The 27,649-nt window shown below is 47.0% G+C and overlaps 1 long non-coding RNA gene across 5 annotated transcripts in view; it reads right to left on the bottom strand.

The window, feature by feature from the left end:
- LOC118147682 (uncharacterized) overlaps nucleotides 1–27,649 on the bottom strand; it is a 75,881-nt gene that overhangs the window by 35,271 nt on the left and 12,961 nt on the right. For 3 of the 5 annotated variants that reach the window (XR_008475367.2, XR_013527433.1, XR_013527436.1), the window contains one exon: nucleotides 660–25,632. This is a non-coding gene — a long non-coding RNA (uncharacterized LOC118147682). The remainder of the gene's footprint in view (nucleotides 1–659; nucleotides 25,633–27,649) is intronic. The other 2 variants (XR_008475368.2, XR_008475370.2) reach the window with 2 other exon arrangements.

Raw genomic sequence — 27,649 nt, 5'->3', positions numbered from 1 at the left:
GCTCTTCAAAAGAAATCATGAAGAAAATGAAAAGACCAAGCAAAGGCTGGAGAAATACATGTCAATCATACATCTGATGATGGACGTGCACGCAGACTCTATAAAAATTTCACAAATTAACAATAAGAAGGAAAACAACCCAATTAAAAAAAAAAAAAAAGGAAACATTCAAGTAGACTCTTCACCCGTGCAGATGTGCACATGGTTTTAGGCACATGACAAGATGCTCAACATCACTAGGCATTTTAACCATGCACCTGAAAAGCCCAAGCAGCTACCATTTCACACCTACTAGAATGGCTTCAATCAACGAGGTCGGCAATAGCAGGTGGTGGTGAGGAGGCAGAAATTGGAACCCTCATGGGTAACCTGTGGGAGTGTAAGAAGGTACAACCCCTTTGGAAATAATTCTGGCAACTTCCTAAAAAGTTAAACACAAGCTTGCCACAAACCCAGCAATTCCACACCTCGACATCCACTCAAGAGAAATGCGAACATATGTCTACACAGGGATGTGTGCTAGAATCCTGACAGCTGCTCTATTTGTAATTGCCACAGCTGGAAACAACCCAAATGTCCATCACCCATTGGATGGATAAACAAAATGGCATCTCTATAGAAAGCAAACACCTCTCAACAATCAAGTGTCCCAAGATTACCTTTTGTTCTCCACGTTTCATTCTGGGTAGCTGCGATAGCTCTGCCTCGAGACGACTAATACTTCTGCAGTGTCTGCTCCGCTGTTCAGCCCATGCTGGGTGCTGCTTGTCTCCCACATTACACTTCTCATCTCTGGATGTTTCTTTTCTTTGTTTTTTTGAGAGGGAGTCTTGCACTGTTGCCTGGGCTGGAGTGCAATGGCACAATCTTAGCTCACTGCAAACTCCACCTTCCAGGTTCAAGTAATTCTCCTGCCTTAGCCTCCCAAGTAGCTGGGATTGTAGGCGCCCACCACCACGCCCAGCTATTTTTTTGTATTTTTAGTAGAGACAGCATTTCTCCATGTTGGCCAGGCTGGTCTCAATCTCCTGACCTTGTGATCTGCCCGCCTCAGACTCCCAAAGTGCTAGGATTACAGGCGTGAATCACCACACCAGGGCTCATCTCTGGATGTTTCATCTACACCTTTTCCCATCTCCCATGCCTCTACCTTACCGTTGTCAGCATATGGATTTCAGTGGTAAAACTGTTTCGAGGCCACCATACCTACCTGAGGGACATCTCATTAGAGTCCACAAACGGACACAGAAAGCAAAATATCAGTTCCTGGCCTGCAAGTGAACCACACCACAGGTCTGTAAATCATCTCTAGATTCTGTGGAGTGGGGTGTGTTCTTCCCTAGACCGCACTATGAAAGAATTCGCTGGCAAGTGAGTTTTGAACCCAAAGTGGTCGGATTCACATAAAGGTCCGTCGTCTGCACTTAGAGAAGCACTGGTGTAAAGCACCATCTCCACGTTCCTGCGTTTACTACAGGTCCAGTCGCTCAAGACACGCACTGCTGAGCTCCTACACTATCCCACAGGCAGGATAAGGCACTGGGCAGAGGCCAGCAATGGTGAAATGGGCAGGGAGGAAGGCACCCGACTTGGACAAGGTCCAGGAAGATGTTTGGAGGACAGAAGGCTCCCAAACTGACTCTGGAATGGGAGTGAGAGTTCGGTGCCCACAGTGGGTGGATGCGGTCCCTGGCAGAGGCGATGGCATGAGCAACCCTGGGGCAAGAGAGCACAGGCTCCTCCAGGAACTCTCGTTCAGGGCTTCTCCCACTGTGGTCTTCGGACCTATGCCAATCCCCAGCCTTTGTTGCAGCCCTCGAGATGAAAACAAAAATTGAGCATGTTTAGAAATGTTTATAGGAAATTGACAGTAATTTTATGCTGTTGAAATTAATCATAAAAAGTGGAGTCTGGGCTGGGTGCAGTGGCTCATGCCTGTAATCTCAGCACTTTGGAAGCCTGAGGCGGGCGGATCACAAGGTCAGGAGTTTGAGACCAGCCTGGCCAATATAATGAAACCCTGTCTCTACTAAAAATCCAAAAATTAGCCAGGCGTGGTGGTGGGCACCTGTAATCTCAGCTACTCGGGAGGCTGAGGCAGGAGAATCGCTTGAACCCAGCAGGCAAAGGTTGCAGTGAGCCAAGATCGCACCACTGCACTCCAGCCTAGGGGATAGAGTGAGACTGTCTCCAAAAAAGAGTGGAGTCTGTATTCTGTATGCTGTTTGCTTTCAGTGTTTGGGTGACTTCTCTTTGCTGTAATTTTCAAAATAGCATCTGTGATGGAAGGAAAAATATTCCATCACCACAGACGATTAGAGATGCACCAAATAGTTCCACCTGGAGGGGCAGGGACAGGGTGGCAGGGAGGAGACTGGGCAGGGAGAGCAGGGGCAGGAATCAGGCCAGGAGGGGTCACGTGGACCTTGTCAGGAAGTCTGAGCTACCCACCAAAAGCAAAAGGAGCTGCTTCAGGCTGTCCAGCAGGTGGACTCCACCAGGCTTGCCTTTCAGATGGTTTGAGTCCAAGAAGACTCCTGAGGAGGGAGTGTTGAAGTTGGGTGTTGTAGTATAAGTAGGAGTTTGCCAGGTGTGCACAATTACATTGGGTAATTATATGGGCTGGAAGGAGGGAAATTAGGGGTACAAGGAGAACCAATACTAGATATTTTGCAAGAGTCCCTGGAGCTCCTTCCCGGCAGCTTAGTGGGAAGAGCCGCGGCCACTGCCTGGCCGTGAGACCAAGGGCCTGAGTCCAGAATCCCCGGATCTGGGATTTCTCTACCGCAGGGACAGTGGACTGCAGGAGGGGCGGGGTGCAGATTTATAACAAGGCCTTGTGTAGACGGCACACCACCCACACCAGACAGTGGACTGCAGGAGGGGCGGGGTGCAGATTTATAACAAGGCCTTGTGTAGACAGCACACCACCCACACCAGACAGGAGATGAGAAAGGAGTTCCTTTTCATTGTTTGTGTTTGGGGAAGTTTTTGTCATTTTTTTTTTTTTAATTTCTCAACATCAGTGATGTGACAGAGGCATCCGAAACAGCCAGGCCATCTGTCAGTCACCTGGTGGAGACAATCGCCACTGGGATGGAGCACTGGAGTGGGAAGCCGCAGCAGGGAGCTAAGAGGGGCGGGAGAGGAGGCGACTGAGTGAGTCACCGCAACACTCTGCTAGCTACAATTTAAATTTTAAAATAAACACCTTCTTTGCGGCTGTAGAGATTTAAAGGGAAATAAATAAATATGTAACAAATCCTTCCCACATTACTATTTGCTTTAACTCTCTGCAAAGTCAAGACTGGGGAGTATGTGGGAGAAAAATAAATGTCAGCTTCAATCTAAGAGTGAAGCGTCCTTCCAAGCCCCCAACACCTGCCCAGACCTAGCTGATGGATCCGGGGTTCAGTCCAGAACAGACGCTGTGCAGGCTGTGCCTCCTCTCCAGCCAGGCACTGCACGGGTATGTCAAGCCCCCAGGACCCGAGGACGGCCAGCCTGCTCCTCAGGAAAGGCTTCTGCCCACCCACTCAGAGGGGGATAGGTGACAATCCAGAGGGTAACAGGGGAAGCAAAGCTTTCTCCAGGGACCCAGGGCAGGGAGCTATGAATTCTGCCTCTCTGGGTCCAAGAAGACTCTCGAGGAGGGAGTGTTGCAGCTGGGTTTTGTGGTATGAATAGGAGTTTGCCAAGTGTGCACAGCCAGAGAGGAAGTGCCAGCTGAGAGAACAGCATGAACAAAGACACAGACGTACATAAGGACATAGGGTACAGGGGTACTTGCATGCAGCTCGGGGTTCTGGAGCACAGAGCAGGAGGCTGGGAGGAGATTCAGCTTGAAGAGGTCATCAGAGAGCAGAGGGCCAGAGTGGAGATTCTGTTTTCTAGACATGGGAAGCCTTGGGCTGTTTTAAGTAGAAGTGCAGTGATTAACAGGGCGGATGTATGTGCCTGTGGGGGTAGGGGTGGGGCAGATAAGGCAAAATGAGGGGCCCGGTGTTTACCTGAAGGAGATTTCTGTGAGAAGAGTGAGAGGCATTTGTGCACCAGGGGCTTTTCACACAGGCGGCAGCACCACCTTCCTGCTCCTCACTGCTCCGGGGCCTGCAGAAAGCCACAGTGACCCAGGGAGGAGGTGGACAAAGGCTTGCAGGACTGTAAGACTCTGACCTGGGAGAGCACGTGCCTTTCCGAAGGACGAAGACCCTGGGGGCTCCATTATCCAAGATGCAGGACAGCTCCTCCTCCCTCCTTCTGCAGATGGGCACGCTCAGGCTGCAGGAAGAAGGGACCCTGGAAGATTCCCCTGGGCTGGAGTGCAGAAGATGACGGACCCAGGACAGGAGGTGCAGCTCTGGTGGCTTATCTGGAAGCCATTCCCCAGAGTTCCACACCGGTCTGGTGCCTGCACCCCAGGCTGGCTTTGGATTTCTCCCCACTGACCCTGACTGGGCTGGGCACTCATCACCCATAAACCCTGACCTCCAACAGCCAGGGCCTGCACCGGGCAGCCGTGTCTCCCGCAGAGGAAGGGCCCTGAGGCCGGCTGTCACCGTGGCTGCACCTGCCCAGAAGCCTCCGAGCACATCCACACGAGTCAGCGCCGCTTACGGACCCTGTGGTCCAGCCTGGCTGGGAGTCCTGACGGTCAGTGAGTCTGAAACCAAGGCTCCACCCTGCCTCTCCCTGCCCCCACACAGCATGCTCACCTCCACACACCCCAATCGCACGTTCCCTCCTGGTCCCCAGAGGCAGGGCCTGCTCCACCAGCACACCTGCCTTCGTCCCACCCCTGTGATACAGGCAGAATTTCTGATGCCACAGAAGCAGCAGCACTGGAATATAAATGTCCTCAGCAAGTCAATCTACCTCTATAGACGGTGCAGCTCACAGATGGAGCAATGGCGAGCGCATAGTAGGACGAGGGAGAAAAGGGGGACTGACGCCTGATGGGGTCGTCCCTGCTGCTGTGTCGTTCCTCTGTTGGCTAGGGTTAGGCCGCACAAGCTAGACTAATCCCAATTTGCTATTTTAATGAGAGCAGGGGTCCGAGCTGAAGGGGCAGGGTGGGTGTTTTGGCGGGAAGGACGGTTACAGGCGGGTCAGAGCGGGTAGCCGGGGTGACCTAGGTCAAAGCAGGTGACCAGGGCAGGTGATTAGAGCAGGTGACTGGGATGAGTCAGGATGGAGCCGGGGGCCGGGGAACATATATGAACTACTGATTAGAACTGGTGGAGAAGGCTACTCACTGGAATTACGAGGACATTTAAAAATAGAGAACTAAAGAAAAAGAGCTGAACATACTGACACACTGATTCTTTGCAGAGAAACCTGGGGTTCACGATATCTAACGCCTGTGCCACCCCTGCAGTCCCCGCCAGCCACACCCACGCTGGGAAGACCAACGGAGCCCGTTCCCAGCCTCCATGTCGACACCTCTGGTGACTTCTTCACCCTCAGTTCTCTTCCCACCCCATTCCTCACCCAAGGAGGCCCCTGATCACCGCACACTGGTCGGGGACCTTGCGCCAAGGTGCAAACGTGGGTGGGTGACTGGACCTGTGACCTCATGCCCGCTGGCCTGGTGGAGACCCAGCTTCTTCCTGTGGTTGTACTTGGCCCCGAGCCCCACACCCTGGTCCTGCTGCAGAGGGCTCCTGGCTCCCCAAGGCCCGGACACTAAGCCGTCACCTTTCTCAAGGCCTGGTTCTCCTTGTCTCACCCCCAAAGAACTCTGGGCTCCTGAGACCTGCCTGGCACAGGCTCCAGGGGCTCCTCCCAGGAAAGCCGGCTCCAGCCGGAAGCCCCAGCCTGGAGAACATTCCCCATGCTTCCTTTGAGCCATATTGATGCACATGATAGAGACACTGAAACTGACTGGCGAAAATATCTGTAGCGTCTTTGCACATTTTTGTGTCTTCCTCAAATTAAATTAAAATTAAGCTTCTTTGGGAAACTAACGTCCGTGCAACGCGGTAAGAAAAGCTGCTGTCCTTTCATTACACCCTGTTAGTTCAGTTTTCAAGGCTGTTATGCCTTTTACAGACGAGGAAACCAAGGCTCAAAGAAAGATGAAAACTGCTTTCAGAATTCAGCTTCCAAAACTTCCATCCCGCCATCCGACTCACAACAATTTCAATAGTAACACCTGGTAACTCAGAATACTGCATTTTACACACAAGACCTAGTCAGTGAAACAGGCACTTCTCCGGGAAATAACGTACCTGAGATTTTATGGGAACGTTTGCTCTAGTTCGGAAGCATTTCCGAATTACTCCAGATTTTCCACATGACTGATGTTGATGGACATCGGAGCACATGGTACTGAGGGCTCTTAGTCCACCGAGTTCTGAGGTCTTTTCACTCCTCAGTGTCCGGGCTTCAGGAGGAACAAGAGCCAATGGGTGGGCCACTTAAAGGGACAACTGTTGCTGGTTAGGACAGTGACATTGCCTGTGGCAAACCTCACATTCTTAGACTCAGGATTAGTCTAAGAAACCAAGGAAAGCACGTCCCCTCGGTGAGACTGCGATGCCAGTCCCAAGGCAGCAGTCACGGAAGTCCTTGGTGGATGGGGACAGAGTCCAGGCCTCTGCACACCAGCAGGATTCGAAAGGCCACCTGGAGTTGAAGGAGAAATGGTGTCTCATGCTGTCTCACTTTTTTTTTTTAAGATGGAGTCTCGCACTGTCACCTGGGCTGGAGTGGAGTGGCACAACTGCAATCTCTGCTTCCCAGGGTCAAGCAGTGCTCCTGCCACAACCTTCTGAGTAGTTGAGATCACAGGTGTGCGCCACCATGCCCAGCTAATTTGTGTGTGCGTGCGTGCGTGTGTGTGCGTGTATGCGCGTGTGCGTGCACGTGTGCGCGTGTGTGTGCATGTGTGTGCGTGCGCGTGTGTGCGTGCGTGTGGGGGTGTATTTTCAGTAGAGACAGGGTTTCACTATGTTGGCCAGGCTGATCTCAAATGTCTGACCTTGTGATCCACCCACCTCAGCCTCCTAAAGTGCTGAAATTAGAGGTGTGAGCCACCTCGCCCGGCAGAGAAATGGTGTCTCTCTAGACAGTCCATGCCCCTGATGTAAGGGACACCCCTTCCCACCCAAGCAGCGTGCCCCAGCCCCGAGCTCATGTCCCCACCTTTCATTCACCTCCGGCCTGCTGACTTCCAGGACTGTTCCAGGAACACTGACTACTGCTCCACCCTAGAGGCAGCAAATGGAACCTCCCCAAGAAGACACAGCCCAGGCCAGGACTGTGCACGCAGCTGGGAAAATCCAGCTCCAGCGATGAGAGGAACACAGAAGCTTCTGGTTTCCAACAAAAGGCAAAGCGGCCCAGACCTGTGGACAACCTTCCCTGAGCCAAGCCCTGTAAGCCCCTTAGCAGCCAGAGAGAGGTGGGGGCTGTGCCCGGCAACCACACACGGGATCTAAGGGGCCCGGACATCGCAAAAGGCGTCTGCTTCCTAGGGTTGAAAATGCAGCTGGCCACAGGAGAGGGAAATGAGGGTTTTCAGGGAGGTGAGCAGGCAGAGAGGGGAGCGCCGTTTCTTCTTCTTCCTTCCTGCCAAGCATAGGCCTATGAGAGAGAAATGCAGCTGCTATCATCCCAGCGGAGGCTGCGTCTCGGTGACACGGGGCTGCTTTCAACCAGACGTGCAGAAGAGTAGGAGCACACTGAAGGGCTGAAAGCATTCCCCGCCCCAGTTCCCTCACTCTCAGCCTCTCCCACCCTCCACTCAGGGGCTCAGCTATGCCCTTCCTCCCTGGGATGGGGCTGGCCCATGGAGGCTGCAGGGGAGAAGGGTTCAGCCTGCAGGTCCCTTTAGAGCTCCAGCCCTCTAAATAAGCCTCTAACATGAAGGCGACATTTTGGTTTCCGTGTTCACCCTTTCTCACACTTTCCTTTTGTTGGCCTGTGGCTGCCAGGCTTAGATATTAGATAGTTCACCCTGTCTCAGCCTGGCAGCCACAGGCCAACAGAAGGAAAGTGCTAGTCACTGGAGGCCCCATGGAGACCCCAGAAGTGAACCCCAGATCTGATGGACCTGCCAACCCCAGGGTCCCTCTCCCCACCCCACTACCCTCAGACCTGGAGGATTCCATGATCCACGCTAACAGTAAGATGAAAAACTTTTTTAAAAAGCAGTACAGGCCAGGCGCAGTGGCTCACACCTGTAATGCCAGCACTTTAGGAGGCTGAGGCAGATGGATCACAAGGTCAAAAGTTCGAGACCCTCCTGACTAACATGGTGAAACCCCATCTCTATTAAAAATACAAAAACTAGCTGGCTGTGGTGGCGCATGCCTGTAATCCCAGCTACTCAGGAGGCTGAGGCAGGAGAATCGCTTGAACCCAGGAGGCGGAGGTTGCAGTGAGCCGAGATCATGCCACTGCACTCCAGCCTGGGTGACAGAGCAAAAATCCGTCTCAAAAAAAAAAAGAAAAAAAGGCAGTGTAAGGGCGAGATACATAGACTGGCACTGAAGCTCCTTCCTGAGGCATCTCTCCTCCACGCGTGACCCGGGAAGAAAGCCAAAAGCCAGGCAGAGCAACCACCACATCCCCGGGGACGCATCCCTGGCCACAGGGCCTAATGTCCTCACGATGCAAAATCATGCCATTTAGGGGCTATCATCAATATTTTTTCAACACAACTACATCCTAGAAATGAGAGAGATTATAAAAGAGGAAAGAGAAGATGAAGACTCAGAGCTGACGTAAGTCATGGAGAAGACTCGGTCGTAAATGACAAAGTCGAAAGATATAATGGTCGGTGTTTAAAACTGAGTGGGTGAGTAACAGAATGGATACAGCTGAGGACACATCAGTGTGTGGAAGAGCAAGTCAGGGGCCCCAGCCAGGAAGTGGGAGGGAGGAACGGAGAGACAGAAGACGCAAGGAGGGAGACGGAGGACAGGACGGAGATGCAAGTGTGTGCAATGGAAGACCTGGCAGGGCAGAGGAATGATCAGAGATGACAGGACGCTTTAAAAACTGACCAAGAGTTAGCAAGAAATAAAGAAAATGCAAGACCTTGATTTGAAAAGACTCAAAGAGGCCTAAAAAAAAAAAAACAGAAAAGAAAAAAGGTAAAAGCAGACAAACGTAAAATAAATTTTTAAACATCGAGAGAAAAAATTCTAACAGTTATCAGGAAAAAAGGCAATAAATATAAATAAGAATCAAGTTGGTATCGCCCTTGTCAACTACGGAAGTCAGGCAACGGTGTAATGATCATTTTTAAATGTTAAGAGAAGAATTATGCGCAGACTGTTACATCAAGCTAATACATGATTTAATACTGGGCTAAGATAAGATTTTCTCAGGCGTAAAACAAATCGACGGATTTGACTGCACTGAAATTAGGAGCTTCTGGTCATCAAAAGACATTAGGTAGGAGTGAGAAGCAGGACACCGAGCCAGCAGGGGAGGTTATTTGAAGCACTTCCGTTTGGTTTTTGAGACAGGGTCTTGCACTATTGCCAGGCTGGAGTGGAGGGGTGCGATCTCAGCTCACCGCAACCTCCGCCTCCCAGATTCAAGCAATTCTCCTGCCTCAGCCTACCTAGCAGCTAGGACTACGGGTGCATGTCACCACGCCCAGCTAATTTTTGTATTTTTAGTAGAGACGGGGTTTCACCAGGTTGGCCAGGATGGTCTCGATCTTTTGACCTTGTGATCAGCCCTCCTCGGACTCCCAAAGTGCAGGGATGACAGGCGTGAGCCACCGCGCCCGGCTCCAGCACTTATCAACAGAAAACAGAGTTCATCTCCAGAGCATACATATGTGGGGTTGTTTGTTTTCATTTTTTGTTTGTTTTTGACACAGGGTCTTGCTCTGTCTGCCAAGCTAGAGTACAGTGGCACAATCACAGCCCCCTGCAGCCTCAACCTCCCAGGTTCAAGCAATCCTCCCACATCAGCGTCCTGAGTAGCTGGGACTAAAGGTGCACACCATCATGCCTGGCTAATTTTGTTTATTTTTAATAGAGATGGGGTCTCACTATGTTGCCCAGGCTGGTCTTGAATTCCTGGACTCAGATGATCCTCCCTCCTTGGCCTTCCAAAGTGCTGGGATTGCGCTGTACCCCGCCAAGCATTTCTTTTAACTCACACAAATCAATAAAAAGACAAGCAACCCAAAAAGGTGGACAAAATATAGGCACAGATACTTAGAGGACAAAAGTGACTGACAAACTAATCGGAGGAAGGCAGAACAAAGCCACGTCCGTGCATGCCCACTGAACTGAGGAGGAAAGCAACGTATGTGTAACTGACTAACGCTGCAGTCAACGACTGGAAATAGGAAGATCGGGTGGTTGTGGGACAGTCACAGCTCGCGAACCCTGGCGGTGGGAGATCTAATTGGAATGTCTGTCAACTTTGGGACACAGTCGCTATCATCTAGTCAAGCTGCAGGTACACAGCTCCTACGCAGCAATTCAGGACTAAGTACAAACTCCAGGCAAACGCTCTGGCACATCCGCTCAGACACAGGCGTGAAACCCTTCCTAGCAACCTGGCCTATCATGGTCCCAAACTGGAAGCCAGCCTCAGGGTCCACTGACTGAACAGGGGAAAGTTACATGGTGGTACAGCCATACAACAAACGGTTAGACTGTGCAAGAAGTGAGTACAGTACAAGCGCATCCAAAAATACGGATGAGAGACAGAGAAGTGTGAATTCGTTCAACCATCATACAAGACAGTGTGGCGGTTCCTCAAGGATCTAGAAATAGAAATGCCATGTGACCCAGCAATCCCGTTACTGGGTATACACCCAAAGGATTAGAAATCATTCTGTTACAAGGACACCTGCACACATATGTTTACTGTGGCACTGTTCACAATAGCAAAGGCTTGGAACCAAATGCCCATCAATGATAGATGGGATAAAGACAATGTGGCACATATACACCATGGAATACTATGCAGCCGTAAAAAAGGATGAGTTCCTGTCCTTTGCAGGGACATGGATGAAGCTGGAAACCATCATTCTCAGCAAACTGACACAAGAACAGAAAACCAGACACTGCATGTTGTCACTCATAAGTGGGTGTTGAACGATGAGAACACATGGACACAGGGAGGGGAACATAGCACACTGGGGCCTGTTGGGAGGTGTGGGTCTAGGGGAGGGAGAGCAGGCAGTGGGGGATAGGGAGAGGAGAGCATTAGGAGAAATGCCTAATGTAGATGACAGGGGGGTGGATGCAGCAAAGCACCATGGCACGTGTACACCTATGTAACAAACATGCACGTTCTGCACATGCACCCCAGAGCTTAAAGTATAATTTTTTAAAAGTAATAAAATGGTCCCAGTCTCTAGGCAGCAAGCCTTTAAATTCCATGGCCACTAATCAAATACGACAAGTTTATAATTCAAAAAAATATGGATGAAACCCCAAAACATAAGTTTGAGTGAAAAAAGACAGGTACGATTCCACCCACAGGAGACTCACCTATGATTTCACTGCATGAAATGGCAGAGGCAGAACTGCACGCCCAGTGCTAAAACCGTAAAGGACGGCAAGGAGATGAGTCTAGTGGAGGTGACACAATAGCCGTTACCTAGAGGGGAGTGAGAGAGAAGTGATGGTAGGTGGCCGGGGCACAGAGGGCCTCCGAGGTTGCTGGCACTAGTCCATCTCACCGCCTGGTGCTGCGGTCATGAGCACTTACAGGGGAGTCTCCCTTTCCTTACTTATAAACCTGTACAGTGCTTGTGCCATTTGCTGTATGTCTGTATTACAATTCGGAGGAGAAAAAAACTAGCAATCAAAGAAGAAAAGAAGGAAAATGGAAAGAGAGAGAGAGGGAGGCAGGCAGCTTGCAAATCAGATCAGCCTCACAGCGCCGAGGGAAGACCGGGGCTCTTCCAGCGTGGTGCGGCAAAGCTGGGTCCTCATTGTCCATGTAGACCTGCATCTCTGCAAACTCATTCTCGGCGCACAAACGGCAGAATCTCTAGTCCAAGAGTTAAATTCAGAATCCTAATACGTTGATTTTTGATGAGAAATAAAAATGGATATGAAGACTTACATAAACTAATACATGAAATAACTAAAAGGAAGGTATGTGGGCAGTTTCCAAAGGCTGTTTCAATAAGAATTTTTTTTCAAATACAAGGTAAGGTTTCTTAGTATTGGGCTAAATGGGTTTTAAGGTAAAAAACATGATGCAAAAAAGCAGTGTTACACAGCGACAAAACGGCGTGCTAAGTCAGGAAGGGACCGTCGTTATGAACACACATGCCCTTAAGATACCCATCGCGACACAGAAAATGCCAACTGACAGCATTACAGCAGAACAGAGACAGCGAAATCTATCGCCCAAGGTCTTAACAAAGCCCTATCAGAAACTGGTAGATTAGAGGGACACAAAAATAACCCAAACAAAAAAGTATAAACACATATAAACTTTGATTGACACGATTAATAAAAATCCCAGAGCAAAATATATGCGGATGTGGAGGGGAGGATTCACAGCCACGGACCAGGGACGAGGCTGCAAGCTACCATCAGCCCAAAAGATCCACCCGGCTTAGTATGTTCCCTGAGCCCAAAGCAGGGAAACCAGAAACCAATAATGAAAGGTATTAAAAGTAAATAAAATACCATATGTTCAAGAAGGAAAATGCCGTCCTGATGAAAAGACTTGCAGATGCAGAGTACAACATAAGAGGACACACAGTAATGGAGCCGCGCTACAGTGATGGCTGTGTCTGTTTAAACATATTTATCAGACAGTAAGAAAAATGAGCCAAGTGTTCGATTCAAGCAGAAAACAAACGAGAAACAGAAGCAGCCCAATGGGGAGGAGGAGGAAGACACTAGGACAGATAAGGACATAGGTCAATGAAACAGGGAAGATTAACAGAACGGAAGCTATTGCTTGAAAATATTAATGAAAGATACATAAAGGTCTGGCAACTCTGGTCAGTACAGTAAAGGGAAGATGCAAATCACTAAGCAGTCTCAAAGAGGAGGGAACTGCACAAACAACGGAAAATCTTTTTTATAAGGACATAAATTTGAAACATAGGCAACATGGATAAATCTTTGGAAAAGGATAATATTCCAAACTGGAGTAAGGATAAATAGATTTTCATGTAAAATTCATAACGGTCATTAAAACCTCCCCCAAGAGGAAAAACAACAACAACAACATCAGGCCTAGAACATTCCACAGAAAGGTTACAGCAAACTTTTAAACAGGAAAGAATTTATATGTCACACAAATAGCAACTTGTTCCCAACAACAAGAAAGAGAGGGAGACACGGAGGGTTTCTGATCATTATAAAATTGTTTGCTTGATTCCAAAGCTGGTTTAAAAAAAAAAAACCACACTTCTAAATGCAAAGTATAGGCTCTTTCCACTTATGAATATTCTTACTTACATATTTTTACTAATTGACTTTAATGTTGTGTTAAAAAAATAATGTATCAGTATCAACAGAGTTCATCAAAGGAATGAAAACAGTTTTAACATCAGAAAACCTATGACTTTAATTCACCACTTTAAGATAATAAGGTGAAAAAAGAAAAAATATTAACTAGGTCAGTAGAAGCAAAAAAAAAAAAAATGCACTCATAAATATCCAACATGTTTTTAAATAAAATTATGTATTTGCAGAACACGGTAAATACAGGAGAGTGTTCCTTACCTGACAAGTAACTGTGCTTATGGTCTTTGACAAACATCATACTCAGAGGATGGACTTGAGATATGTCTCCTTTAAGGCTGGAAACAGCCCGGGCGCAGTGGCTCAAGCTTGTCGTTCCAGAACTTTGGGAGGCTGAGGTGGGCAGATCATGAGGTCAGGGGTTCGAGACCAGCCTGGCCAACATGGTGAAACCAAATCTCTACTAAAAATACGAAAATATATGGGAAAAACTGTCCTCCAAAATGAAAGAGAAATTAAGGCAGTCCCAGATAATGGAGAAAGTTCATGACTAGATCTGCCCTGTAAGAACTGCTGATCAACTGCCAGGTGAAAAGAAAGGACCCTGGACAGTAACTTGAAGCTGTGTAAAGAAGTAATTATCTCAGTAAAGGTAAATACATGGACAGTCATAAAAGCTAGTTTTATTGTAAGTTTGGTTTGTAACTCCATTTTTTGCACTCTACATGGTTTAAGAGAATAATACATTAAAAATTGTTAGTCTACGTCTTTGGACACACAAGGTCTAAACATGTAATTATGTGACATCAGTAACTGAAATGGTAAAAGACAGACGTATAGGATCAGACACTCTTATTGACATTAAATTGGTATAAATTCAAATTAGATTATTATAATTTTAGGAGTTAAGTAATCTCAGTGATAACCACAACAAAAAGCTACAGAATATACATCAGAGGAAATGAGAAAGGAATCCAGATGTTTTACTACAAAAAAAGATCAAGTAAACACAAAAGAAATAATACTGGAAAATTTATAAGGTACACAGAAAAAAAAAAAGCAAAATGACAAGAGTAACTTCCTTCTTACCAGAATTACTCTACATGAAAATAGATCAGACTTTCCAATCAAAAGAGATAAGCAGAATGGATAAATCAACAAACATGATCCAACTATATACTGTTCATAAGAGACTTTCGTTACATCCCAAAACACAAACAGCTTGAAAGCGAAAGTATGTAAAAAGATAGTCTATGCGCATCGTAATCAAGAGAGAATAAGACAGCTATGCTAACATCAAACAAAACAGACTTCGATTGAAAAGAGGTTACAAGACACGAAGGCTCAATACAGCAAGAAGATCCATTAGTAAACATGTACACACCTACTAACAAACCATTGAAATACAGGAAGAAATTCTGACACACACTGAAGGAGATACATTAGTAAACATTTACACACCTACTAACAAACCGCCGAAATACAGGAAGAAATTCTGACACACACTGAAGATACATTAGTAAACATTTACACACCTACTAACAAACCGTCGAAATACAGGAAGAAATTCCGACACACACTGAAGAAGATACATTAGTAAACATTTACACACCTACTAACAAAACACCGAAATACAGGAAGAAATTCTGACACACACTGAAGAAGATACATTAGTAAACATTTACACACCTACTAACAAACCACCAAAATACAGGAAGAAATTCTGACACACACTAAAGATACATTAGTAAACATTTACACACCTACTAACAAAACACCGAAATACAGGAAGAAATTCTGACACGCACTGAAGGAGATACATTAGTAAACATTTACACACCTACTAACAAACCGTCGAAATACAGGAAGAAATTCTGACACGCACTGAAGAAGATACATTAGTAAACATTTACACACCTACTAACAAACCGCCGAAATACAGGAAGAAATTCTGACACACACTGAAGATACATTAGTAAACATTTACACACCTACTAACAAACCGTCGAAATACAGGAAGAAATTCCGACACACACTGAAGAAGATACATTAGTAAACATTTACACACCTACTAACAAAACACCGAAATACAGGAAGAAATTCTGACATGCACTGAAGGAGATACATTAGTAAACATTTACACACCTACTAACAAACCGTCGAAATACAGGAAGAAATTCTGACACGCACTGAAGAAGATACATTAGTAAACATTTACACACCTACTAACAAACCGTCGAAATACAGGAAGAAATTCTGACACACACTGAAGAAGATACATTAGTAAACATTTACACACCTACTAACAAACCACCAAAATACAGGAAGAAATTCTGACACACACTGAAGATACATTAGTAAACATTTACACACCTACTAACAAAACACCGAAATACAGGAAGAAATTCTGACACGCACTGAAGGAGATACATTAGTAAACATTTACACACCTACTAACAAACCGTCGAAATACAGGAAGAAATTCTGACACGCACTGAAGAAGATACATTAGTAAACATTTACACACCTACTAACAAACCGCCGAAATACAGGAAGAAATTCTGACACACACTGAAGAAGATACATTAGTAAACATTTACACACCTACTAACAAACCGCCGAAATACAGGAAGAAATTCTGACACACACTGAAGATACATTAGTAAACATTTACACACCTACTAACAAACCGTCGAAATACAGGAAGAAATTCCGACACACACTGAAGAAGATACATTAGTAAACATTTACACACCTACTAACAAAACACCGAAATACAGGAAGAAATTCTGACATGCACTGAAGGAGATACATTAGTAAACATTTACACACCTACTAACAAACCGTCGAAATACAGGAAGAAATTCTGACACGCACTGAAGAAGATACATTAGTAAACATTTACACACCTACTAACAAACCGTCGAAATACAGGAAGAAATTCTGACACACACTGAAGAAGATACATTAGTAAACATTTACACACCTACTAACAAACCACCAAAATACAGGAAGAAATTCTGACACACACTGAAGATACATTAGTAAACATTTACACACCTACTAACAAACCGCCGAAATACAGGAAGAAATTCTGACACACACTGAAGATACATTAGTAAACATTTACACACCTACTAACAAACCTTCGAAATACAGGAAGAAATTCTGACACACACTGAAGAAGATACATTAGTAAACATTTACACACCTACTAACAAACCACCAAAATACAGGAAGAAATTCTGACACACACTAAAGATACATTAGTAAACATTTACACACCTACTAACAAACCGCCGAAATACAGGAAGAAATTCTGACACACACTGAAGATACATTAGTAAACATTTACACACCTACTAACAAACCTTCGAAATACAGGAAGAAATTCTGACACACACTGAAGAAGATACATTAGTAAACATTTACACACCTACTAACAAAACACCGAAATACAGGAAGAAATTCTGACACACACTGAAGATACATTAGTAAACATTTACACACCTAACAAACCGCCGAAATACAGGAAGAAATTCTGACACACACTGAAGATACATTAGTAAACATTTACACACCTAACAAACCGTCGAAATACAGGAAGAAATTCTGACACGCACTGAAGAAGATACATTAGTAAACATTTACACACCTACTAACAAAACACCGAAATACAGGAAGAAATTCTGACACACACTGAAGATACATTAGTAAACATTTACACACCTAACAAACCGCCGAAATACAGGAAGAAATTCTGACACACACTGAAGATACATTAGTAAACATTTACACACCTAACAAACCGTCGAAATACAGGAAGAAATTCTGACACGCACTGAAGAAGATACATTAGTAAACATTTACACACCTACTAACAAAACACCGAAATACAGGAAGAAATTCTGACACACTGAAGATACATTAGTAAACATTTACACACCTAACAAACCGCCGAAATACAGGAAGAAATTCTGACACACACTGAAGATACATTAGTAAACATTTACACGCCTAACAAACCGTCGAAATACAGGAAGAAATTCTGACACACACTCTAAGTTGGTTATTGAATCTGGAAGACATTGTGCTAAGTGAAATAAGCCAGCCACAAAAGAACAAAGATTGTACGATTCCACTCCCATGAGGTCCCCTAGAAGAGTCAAATTCATAGAGCGGAAAGTGTTACAGGTAGTCAGGCAGGCATGAGTGGGGGCAGGAGAGGGCTCTCCACCATACACTGGGACTGTCAGGTGATGGCTCAGCAATGATCACATTCCCTCTCTAAAACTGGTAACTTGGCAGCTGGTGCCAGGGAGATGCCATTTCCTGATGTCCACACCTACTGCACTGAAGCGTTAATTGAACACAAGTGCCAGGGAGAAACAACTTCCCAGGGGTGCACATGAAGAGACAAAATGGCGGAGTATGACCTTTCGGGACACTCCACTGGAAAAGGAAACGCAAAGCCTCAGATGCGCATGCGTACAACTAACTTCCCACAGATGCGCATGCGTACAACTAACTTCCCACAGATGCGCATGCGTACAACTAACTTCCCACAGATGCGCATGCGTACAACTTCCCAAACACGGTGCACGCTCACTTCCCACGGTGAGGAGGGCACTGCGCACGTGGGCAGCCCAGCCTGAGGGAAGAATCATGGGAAAGGGGTGCAATATTGTTGCCTTTGATACTTGACGTCATCACACCCTCCTCCCTTTGGAGTTCAGGCACAACAGAGCAGCACTGCCATAAAAACGGAGATCTGAAGAAGAAACAGACTCTTTGTAGCAATAGGACACCCAGTTCCAATCTTCCGCTCGTGCAGCATCATCATCACGTGGCAAACAAACAGCAGCATCACGTGGCAAACAAACAGCAGCATCACGTGGCAAACAGCAGCATCACGTGGCAAACAGCAGCATCACGTGGCAAACAGCAGCATCACGTGGCAAACAGCAGCATCACGTGGCAAACAGCAGGCTCTGAGAGAAATGGAAGTGTGTTACCTCAAACTGTATTTCTTTGCCATATTTTGAAATGGCCCTGCAGAGCCGTCTCTCGTGGGGAACATCTGCATTCTGTAGAGAATCCCTTTCCCTTTCCAGGTCTTTTCTCCGATCCAGGAGAGAATTAACTAAAAGTCTGGCACCTTTTTAAGTCTGATAAGAAACACAGCCTATTGTCTCTGAAGCCTGCTCCCTGAAGCTTCATCTGCATAAGAAAAACCTTGATCTTCACAACCCCTATGCTAACCCAGACATTCCTTTTGTTGATTCCACATCTTTAGATACAACTCAACTCTTTCAACCAATTCAGAAAAGCTTTGAAGCCGCCTGTGACCTGGAAGCTTCCCTAGTCCCGCCTTTCTGGGCTGAACCAATGGACGGCTTACATTTACTGATTTATGTCTGCCTGTACCTGCTGACTGCCTGAAATGTGAACGCTCCAGCTGTAAACCTTGGGCATGTGCTCAGAACTTCTTAGGGCTGTGCCAAAGGTCACAGACCTCACATTTGGCTCAAAATAAATCTCTTTAAATATTTTAGAGTTTGACTCTTTACAAGCCGGGCGCGGTGGCTCACGCCTGTAATCCCAGCACTTTGGGAGGCTGAGGTGGGTGGATCACGAGGTCAAGAGATCGAGACCATCCTGGTCAACATGGTGAAACCCCGTCTCTACTAAAAATACAAAAATTAGCCTGACGTGGTGGCACATGCCTGTAATCCCAGCTACTCGGGAGGCTGAGGCAGGAGAGTTGCCTGAACCCAGGAGGTGGAGGTTGCGGTGAGCCGAGATCGCGCCATTGCACTCCAGCCTGGGTAACAAGAGCGAAACTCCGTCTCAAAAAAAAAAAAAAAAAAAAAATGACTCTTTACATGGACACTGCCTAATGCCACTGAATTTTACAATTAAAAATGGTTAAAATGGTTACATCTATGCCATACATATTCACCATAATCCTAAAAATTACATCTATCTTTTGATCAGTGATCGCAAGGAGTTCACAGAGAGGGGGAGGGCTGAACAGGTGGAGCAAAAGGGATTTTTAAAGTCAGAGACACTATTCTGTATGATCTGTAATATATGACATGATGCACTTGCTAAAATCCAGAGAGTGTATAGCACTAAGTGTGATTCCTATGTAAACGATGACCTTCAGTCAAGAATGCACCAAAAGATAAAAATGAAAACAAACAAACACAAAGGACTGTGGAACAAGCATAGGAGCGACAGATCACTGGAACAGAAGTGAGAGTCCAGAGGCAGATGCCACGCGGCTAGTCAAATACCTGGCAAGGCGCCATGGCAGTGCCACGAGAAAATAAATTCTGTTGGGACATTTGGAAAATATGTATCCTGTAGAAAAACCTGAACCTTGATGCTTAACTTGCCCCATGCACAAACGTCAATTCCAGATGGGTCACAGCCAACATGTGGATGGAAAAGTGCTAAATCTAGAAGCTGACATAGAAAAATATCTTCATGGCCGCAGGATAAGGGGAGGATTTCTTAAAGAGCACACGACAAAATACTAACCACAAAGTAAAGATGAATGAAACAGCCTGCACTTAAACGAAGGACTTCTAAGCATCACGCAAGAGCTTCTTTCACCAAAGGGTAACTTAGAGGAGTAAAATGGCAAACCACAGACAGAAGAAACATTAGCAGTCTGCCTGCAATGTGTGGGGCCAAATATAAAAGTAACTCTGACCATTTTCTTAACAGAAGACAAATAGCCTCATAAAAAGAAGGCAAATGGCTTCAACATACTTTATAAAATTGGATATCAAAATGGCCAATACATATGAAAAGATGTACAATTGTATTAATCATCAGGTAAAAGCATTTTAAAACCACAAAGAATTATGAGTATATAATCACTTAAGTGGCCAAAATCTTACAAACTGATCATCCCAGGTTCAGGAGGTTGTGAGGCTGCCTAGACAGTGCTTTTGGAAAGCAGAAGTTGACAGCCGGGTGTGGTGGCTCACACTTGTAATCCCAGCACTGTGGGAAGCCAAAGCGAGTGGATCACTTGAGGTCAGGAGTTCGAGACCAGCCTGATTAACATGGCGAAACACCATCTCTACTAAAAATACAAAAATGAGTTGGGCTTGGTGGCACACGCCTGTAATCCCAGCTAGTCGGGAGGCTGAGGCAGGTGAATCACTTGAACCTGGGAGACAAGAGATTGCAGTGAGCTGAGATTGTACCATTGCACTCCAGCCTGGGCGACAAGAATGAAACTCCATCTAAAGAAAGAAAAAAAAACTTTGTGGAAATCATCACATAACTTCGGAAAGTTGCTTGGCATTATCTACCAAAAACAAATATATACATATCCGCACCTATCCAACAGAAATATGTGCATGTGTATGAGACATGTCCATCATTGAAGCAGTCTTCTGTAGCCAAAGACCAGGCAGGTGTCCACCAACAGGATGGATGCCTGCATCATAACAGATTCCCACAGTAGAATACTATCCGGTAATGGAAAAGAAGGCACCAGTACTTTGCCCGATGCATGAGTGAATGTCGCAGACATACTTGCCTCATTCAGGGGTCTTGGACTGTCCTAGTGAGCCACCTGCCCCAGGGGAGAGACCTCCCTTCAGCCTGCATCAGTTACCAGGTGTTTTTTCCCAAAGGGAGTTTAAACTACTCTTGTAAAGGTGAGGTTGCTTTTAAGGTTCATGAAGGTTGCATAGGTGCTGAGGAGGCCTTGTCTCTAGGGCAAGTAGGTTTTTCTAGGTCCTGTTGTCATGGACACCCAGACCAGGGTTGGAAATCCCTAGACCAGGTTACAGCATCTTGCTAAGTGATACATAGTGCATTGGCACCAAGAGATGTCAGAGTGGGCCTTATGGCTGTCATTAAATTTTTTTTTTTTTTGAGATGCAGTCTTGCTCTGTCGCCAGGCTGGAGTGCAGAGGTGTGATCTCAACTCACTGCAACTTCTGCCTCCCAGGTTCAAGCAATTCTCCTGTCTCAGCCTCCCAAGTAGCTGGGACTACAAGCACGTGCCACCATTCTCAGACAATTTTTTGTATTTTTGGTAGAGATGGGGTTTCACCATGTTGGCCAGGATGGTCTCAATCTCTTGACCTTGTGATCCACCTACCTCGACCTCCCAAAGTGCTGGATTACAAGTGTGAGCCACTGCGCACGGCCATCTGTCATTAATCTTATAGCCACAATCTGTGTCTTAGAGCAGAGGCCTCGACCCCCAGATCACAGAATGTACTAGTCCACCTGAGCTCTGCCTCCTTGAGATCAGCAGTGGCATGAGATTCTCACAGGAATGTGACTCCTATCGTGACCTGCGCATGCGAGGGATCTAGGCTGCGCATTCCTGATGAGAATCTAAGATCTGATGATCTGTCCCTGTCTCCCATCACCCCCAGATGGGACCGCCTAGTATCAGGAAGACAAGCTCAGGGCTCCCACTGACTCTACCTTATGATGAATTATAGGATTATTTCATTATACATTATAATGCAATAACAGAAATAAATGCACAATAAACGCAACGTACTCTAATCATCCCCAAACCATCCCCAACCCCGACCCCACTCTGCGGAAAAATTGTCTTCCATGAAACAAGTCCCTGGTCCCAAAAATGTCGGGGACCGCCGCTTGAGAGCACACTACTACACCGTTACCTGAAAGACTGCTGACTGAATTCTACCTAGATAAATTTAGGGAAAAACACTTACGGTGATATAAGTAAAAATAGCAGGAACTTTTGGCAGGTGATGTCTGGGGCACATGGCAAGGGAGGCTTCTGGGTGATTATATTTTTGCCTTGAGTTGGTAACGAGTCTATTTTCTTTCTACAAATCATTCATTCATTCATTCATTCATTCCTGCCCTACACTTCAGACTGTGCCCTTTAATATTAGTTTCCATTTAAGAAAAAAAAAGCTTATGTTAGAGGAATAGGAAAATGTTACTCAGCTCACAAAGTATATTAAAACCCAGAGAATTAAAGATGCTTCATATTTGTTAGCTTAACTTATTAGATTTACAAGCACTGTTTAAATGCTTGGAAGGTCTGTTTGCTAGCTAGACAATTGAAATACCAAAAAAAAAAAAGAAGAAAATCAAATATGTTACATATATTAATTCCATTTAAGACACTTGAGGGAATTTCATGGTCTAAGTTTATAAATAGGATCAAACATTAATCAAAGTTGAATTCAAAGAGATAAGGAAGTCATTTTTTTAATGTGTGATTTTCATACATCAAATAACATTTTAAAAATGTAAGTTCCTAAGTGACCCTAGAACCATCTTTTCAGTGGACAAAAGCAGTTATCCAGGATGTGGAAAACGTTATGGTGACCCCATGTGGTGTGGTCGGCGCAGCCCCTGGGAGCAGACAAACCAGGCATGCGGGGTGTCACCATCATTACAGTTCCGTTTGCCCTTGTTGCAGCTGTTGTCATGTGTCATGCTGTGTCAGTACAATCGGCAGCACAGACTCTTTTCCACTGGTGGTGTCTCTCAGCCACCCAATCCTACTTTCCCAACCACTGAACCACGATGGTGCCGTGGGGGAATAGATTCATCATCAAGACCCTCAAGGCCAGCTCTGCCCCAAAGCCACACTGATACCCTGGGAGTCAAGAGGCGTGCTGTGCCAGGATTCATGACTCTTGGGCCCACAGTGGCTCTTCATCCCCCACCCCAGGGGAGCGCGTGGTTCTGAAAACCCTCTGGGTCTGTGTGAACAAGGACAGATATATGAGCATGGTCTCACGCAGAATCTGTTGTGTATCTGGAAGTCCAGCAGGTTCCTACCTTATAGGAAATATCACTGGCCAAGGCAGTCCCCCAAAGGTGTGGGGGCTGCTGCAGCTGCTCCCCCACGTACGACTCTAACAAACACCCGTGACTTTGGATAATCAAACCAGGAGCTCAGTGGCCTCCCACAGTGGAGAGTTTCTTCCCACTGTCCTGGAAGAAGGGGAGGTGCCTGATGCATCTCTATACCCCAAAACCCCTGGTAACTGAGGAAGTAAAAAAAAAAAAATAAGGAAGGATCAAAGAGACATGGCTGTCAGTCAATGGCGTGTTGAAAACACTCAAATAAAATCAGTTCCACGTAGTGCAGTGGTGGAACCAGGGAGGATGCCCAGACCCAGTCACACGTTTACATCCCATAACTGCAGGAGCCTGAGTGAGAACATGAACCTCCCTGGCACCATTCTCTCATCTGTTGGACAGAAGCTTTACAGGGGCTTTTCCTCTGCTGCGCTCTTCCTCTGGGTCACTCTGGAGGTAACATGATCAGGATGGTGAGCAAGGGGTGCCAGGCTCCTGCAGAGATGCCCTGGAAATGCCCAGAACACTTAGGGGAAGGAGGTCCTAGCGCACCTGTCAGCTGTTCATGCACTCAGCAGCGCCCGCAAAGATGACGCATTGTGCAGACAGAACACGAGTTGATGGCAGATCCAGCGCTGGAGCCGACGGCAACGCCCTAGAAACCGGAACACCGCGGAGGGGATCAGATGTGCTGCTGTCTGTGGGGAACAAGGCCCAGAGTGGTTATCTCCTGGGAGGCCTCCCTCTGCTAGGTCGGGAGCAGAGGCACGGCCAAGCCTTGACATTTATCTCTGATAAAGCAAGAACCAGAGCCTCCTCGTCCCTGATGCGCTGTGGAGGCGGGCTCGGAACGGCTGGAAACACTGAGCCTCCCACCCACCACCCAGAAGGTCTGTGATGTGCAGAAAAAGACACATCACTGTGTGCCCATCACGACAGCAGAGGGAAGCTACAGTCCTTCCACCAGAACACTGCTGATGGTAGAATCTTCACCCAAAGGCCTTTTACTATCCCGTGATGCCCATCTTTATCAACACTCACACTATGTGCAACATGCAGAATGCCAGACCTGGGTGCTTATTTGTAACTAAAGAGGTATTTTCACAGAAAATGCATAGGCCACCCTGGATGAGTCAGGGTTTGCCAGAGAAACCGACCAGTGGGCTCTATGCAGCGATACCTCGGAGATTTTCCCTGGGACATGGAAATCTCCTCTCCTGTATCAGCGCAGAGCCCGCTTGTCTGCTTCTCCCTTTCCACCTCACAGGCTGATGGCAGCTGAGAAGCCCCAGGACAAGCTGTTTGCAGCTGGATCCTCGGGAAAGCAGTGGTGCATGCTCAGTCCTGGTCTGAATGGCTGAGTACTGGGGAGGGTGAGTGAGGGTGAGGGCTGGAGCAGTGGTGTGAGTCCTGGAGTCTGAGGTCTGAGAACCAGGAGCATGGGCGTCCGAGGGCAGGAGGAGACAGATGTCCCAGCTCATAGAGGAGGAATGCACCCTTTCCCTGCCTCCTTGTTCTACCAGGGCTCATGGTGGATTGAATGCCAATGCCCGTCCACACTAGGGAGGGGTCTTCTTGACTCCATCTGTGCGTTCACATGCCGGTCTCATCCAGAAACATCCTCCCAGACACACCCAGGAATAATGTTTCACCAGCTGTCTGGGCACCCCACGGCCCAGGCAAGTGGGCACATGAAATTAACCACACCACACACTCTTCCAGCACAGGAATCTTCTCCGCAAAAAGAGACTTGCCCTCCTAAGAAGGCTGCTCCAGGGACTGGGCCCCTGAAACTGGCTCCTGAACCCCGACACACAGGAGAAAGCCTCTCATCAATGCAGACTTGGTGTTAAAACTACAAAGGCCATGTTTATCTTTCTGGAGGAGGGAGACAGTCCAGCTAAGACGTGTGGACATCAAGCCCACGGACCGAACTATACAGAAACGTGGAAGCGTGGCTGCTCTGGGCGGGAATGCCGGGCTGGCTTTGCACAGCCTGTGAGCCCTGATCTCACCCAAAGGTGCTCAGGGCAGGAGGCTGCCTGGAGCCTGGACGTGTATGCAGCTGGAGGCCTCTCAACGCTTCTCATGGGATTTCACGCTGGATGGAAGAGTATCTGTCTTTCTGAGACATCCACTTGTTCTCGAGCAGATGAGAAGACCGTGGGAAGGGCTGCTGCTGCTCCCTCTCTGACAAGCTCAATCGTGGTATTCATTTGGAGTGATTAACTGGGAGAACAGAGCTTCTCTCTCAGAGTTCGTCTCCCCTGGCGGACATCCTACGGTGGTGTTTTTTCTTTTTTCTTTAATTTTTAAAAGAAGAAGCAAGATTGGCTTTTGCTATAGTCCCATTATGTCATGTTTCTTTCAATAGAATCTGTAGAAAATAAAGACAAAACCAGACTCGCTGAGCCTGGCCCTCTGGAAAGCCACAGTGAGGGGAAGGTTTGAGCTTCTTACACAGAAGTGGCCCCCAGGCCCCCCACTGCTGGGGCAACGCTGGGCGTGGCGTGAAGCCTGGGTGAGCCGTGCACCATTGTGGCTGGACTGTTTCCTTCTCAGACAATGCAACTGCTCATCTGCTCAGTGGTGTCAGCGAACAAGCGGCATCCCCCAGGTGAAGCCCCAAACGCCTGGCAAGGCCCCAGCCACGTTCATGTGAGTGTGTGAGCCTCACGCTCAGTGCACGGGGCCACTGCTCAGGAAGGTCAAGGGCTCTAAGCCCAGTGGAGCTGGGAGGGAGGGAGGGATTGACAGAGAAGGAAGCTCAGCCGCACAGCCAGGTGCCGCGAGCCACACACGCACATGGTCAGCAATGTCCAAATCCAAGGGGCCCTGCTGTTCTGTGAGCTGGAGAAAGCCCCCAGACAGGTTCTCCACTTACTCTCAGGGCCAGCTATCAGTGGTCCTTGACATTCCCTGACATGGCTCCTTTGATCCACCCCTTGCCAAGGCCACAACCCCATCCCTTCTCACACAGCAGGGGCTTCAGCCCTCCTCCTGCCTCCCATGCCCTCAGCCTGACCCTGCTTGGGGCAAGCCCAGATCTTCTACTTCTGTAAAGAGATGAAAGCATCAGACTCAGTTCCTTCCATCTCCTATTGTTTTTCCAGCTCAGATCCATTGGTTTTGACCATCCAGGTCCATGGGGAGAAGCATCTCTAGCTGCTGTCTTACGTGAGATCTGCCACATTCTGGCAGCAACCCTTTGGACAAACCGTATCATCTTCCCGAGCCCCTGGTTCCTTATCTCTAAATATCAGAAACACCCACCCTCACCACCCAGCACCATCTCGTCCCAGGTAAGTCCCAGGTGATCAGGGCCAAGAGATGCTCTGAGGTTAAACAATGTGATCTCTATCAAGAATATGAGAACATGAGGCTGCAGGGAACCGTGATCTCACTGCTGCACTCTAGCCTGGGTAACAGAGTGAGACCCTGTCTCAACAAATAAATCAAATAATAACATGACAACAGCTCCTCGATAGGATTAACACAGTTACCGTATGACCAGCTCTCCACTCCTAGGCATGGGCCTAGGACCTTAAAAGCAGTGTTCAAACACATACCTGCATAGGAGGGTTCATAGCAGCTTATTCGTAACAGACAAAAAGTAGAAGCAATTCAAGTGGTATATCACAAAATGTAGTATATTTACACAAAGAAATAAGGTCGCGCTCCTCCATAAAAAGGAATGGTTTTTTGCTTGTTCGTTCATTCGTTTTCTGAGATAGAGTCTTGTTCTGTCGCCCAGGCTGGAGTGAAATGGCATGATCCCAGCTCACTGCAACTTCCACCTCCCAAGCTGAAGCAATTCTCCTGCCTCAGGCTCCTGTGTAGTTGGGACTGCGGGTGTGTGCCGCCACGCTCAGCTAATTTGCGCATTTTTAGTAGAGACGGGTTTTCGCCATGTAGGCCAGGCTGGTCTTGAACTCCTGATTGCAAGTGATCTGCCTGCCTCAGCCTCCCAAAATGCTGGAGTTACAGGTGTGAGCCACAGCACCCAGCCAGGCATGAAGTTCTGACCCAGGCCACAGTGTGGCTGAGCCTTGAGAACGTTATGCTCTGTGAAATAAGCCAGACACAAAGGGCAACATAGTGCTTGATTCCATTTACATAAAACATCCAGAATAGGCAAATTCATGGAGATAACAAGTAGGTAGATGGTCACCAGGGGCTGGGGGAGGAGGGAATGAGGGGTGACTGGAAACGGGTGTGGAACTCCTTTCTGTAGGGACATGATAATGGTTTCTCAGCACTGTGAACATATTTAATGCCTCTTCAGTTCAGCCACTTTGAAACGATTAATACCACACATTTTATGTTCTGTAATATTGTTAAAACAATGAAAAGGGAGGCCCTCGGACTAAGGCCACCCTAATGCCTTGGGTTCT

The sequence above is a fragment of the Callithrix jacchus genome, chromosome 1 (genome assembly GCF_049354715.1).
Source record: "Callithrix jacchus isolate 240 chromosome 1, calJac240_pri, whole genome shotgun sequence".
Lineage (NCBI taxonomy): Eukaryota > Metazoa > Chordata > Mammalia > Primates > Cebidae > Callithrix > Callithrix jacchus.
This window is presented reverse-complemented; position numbering and strand designations above follow the sequence as displayed.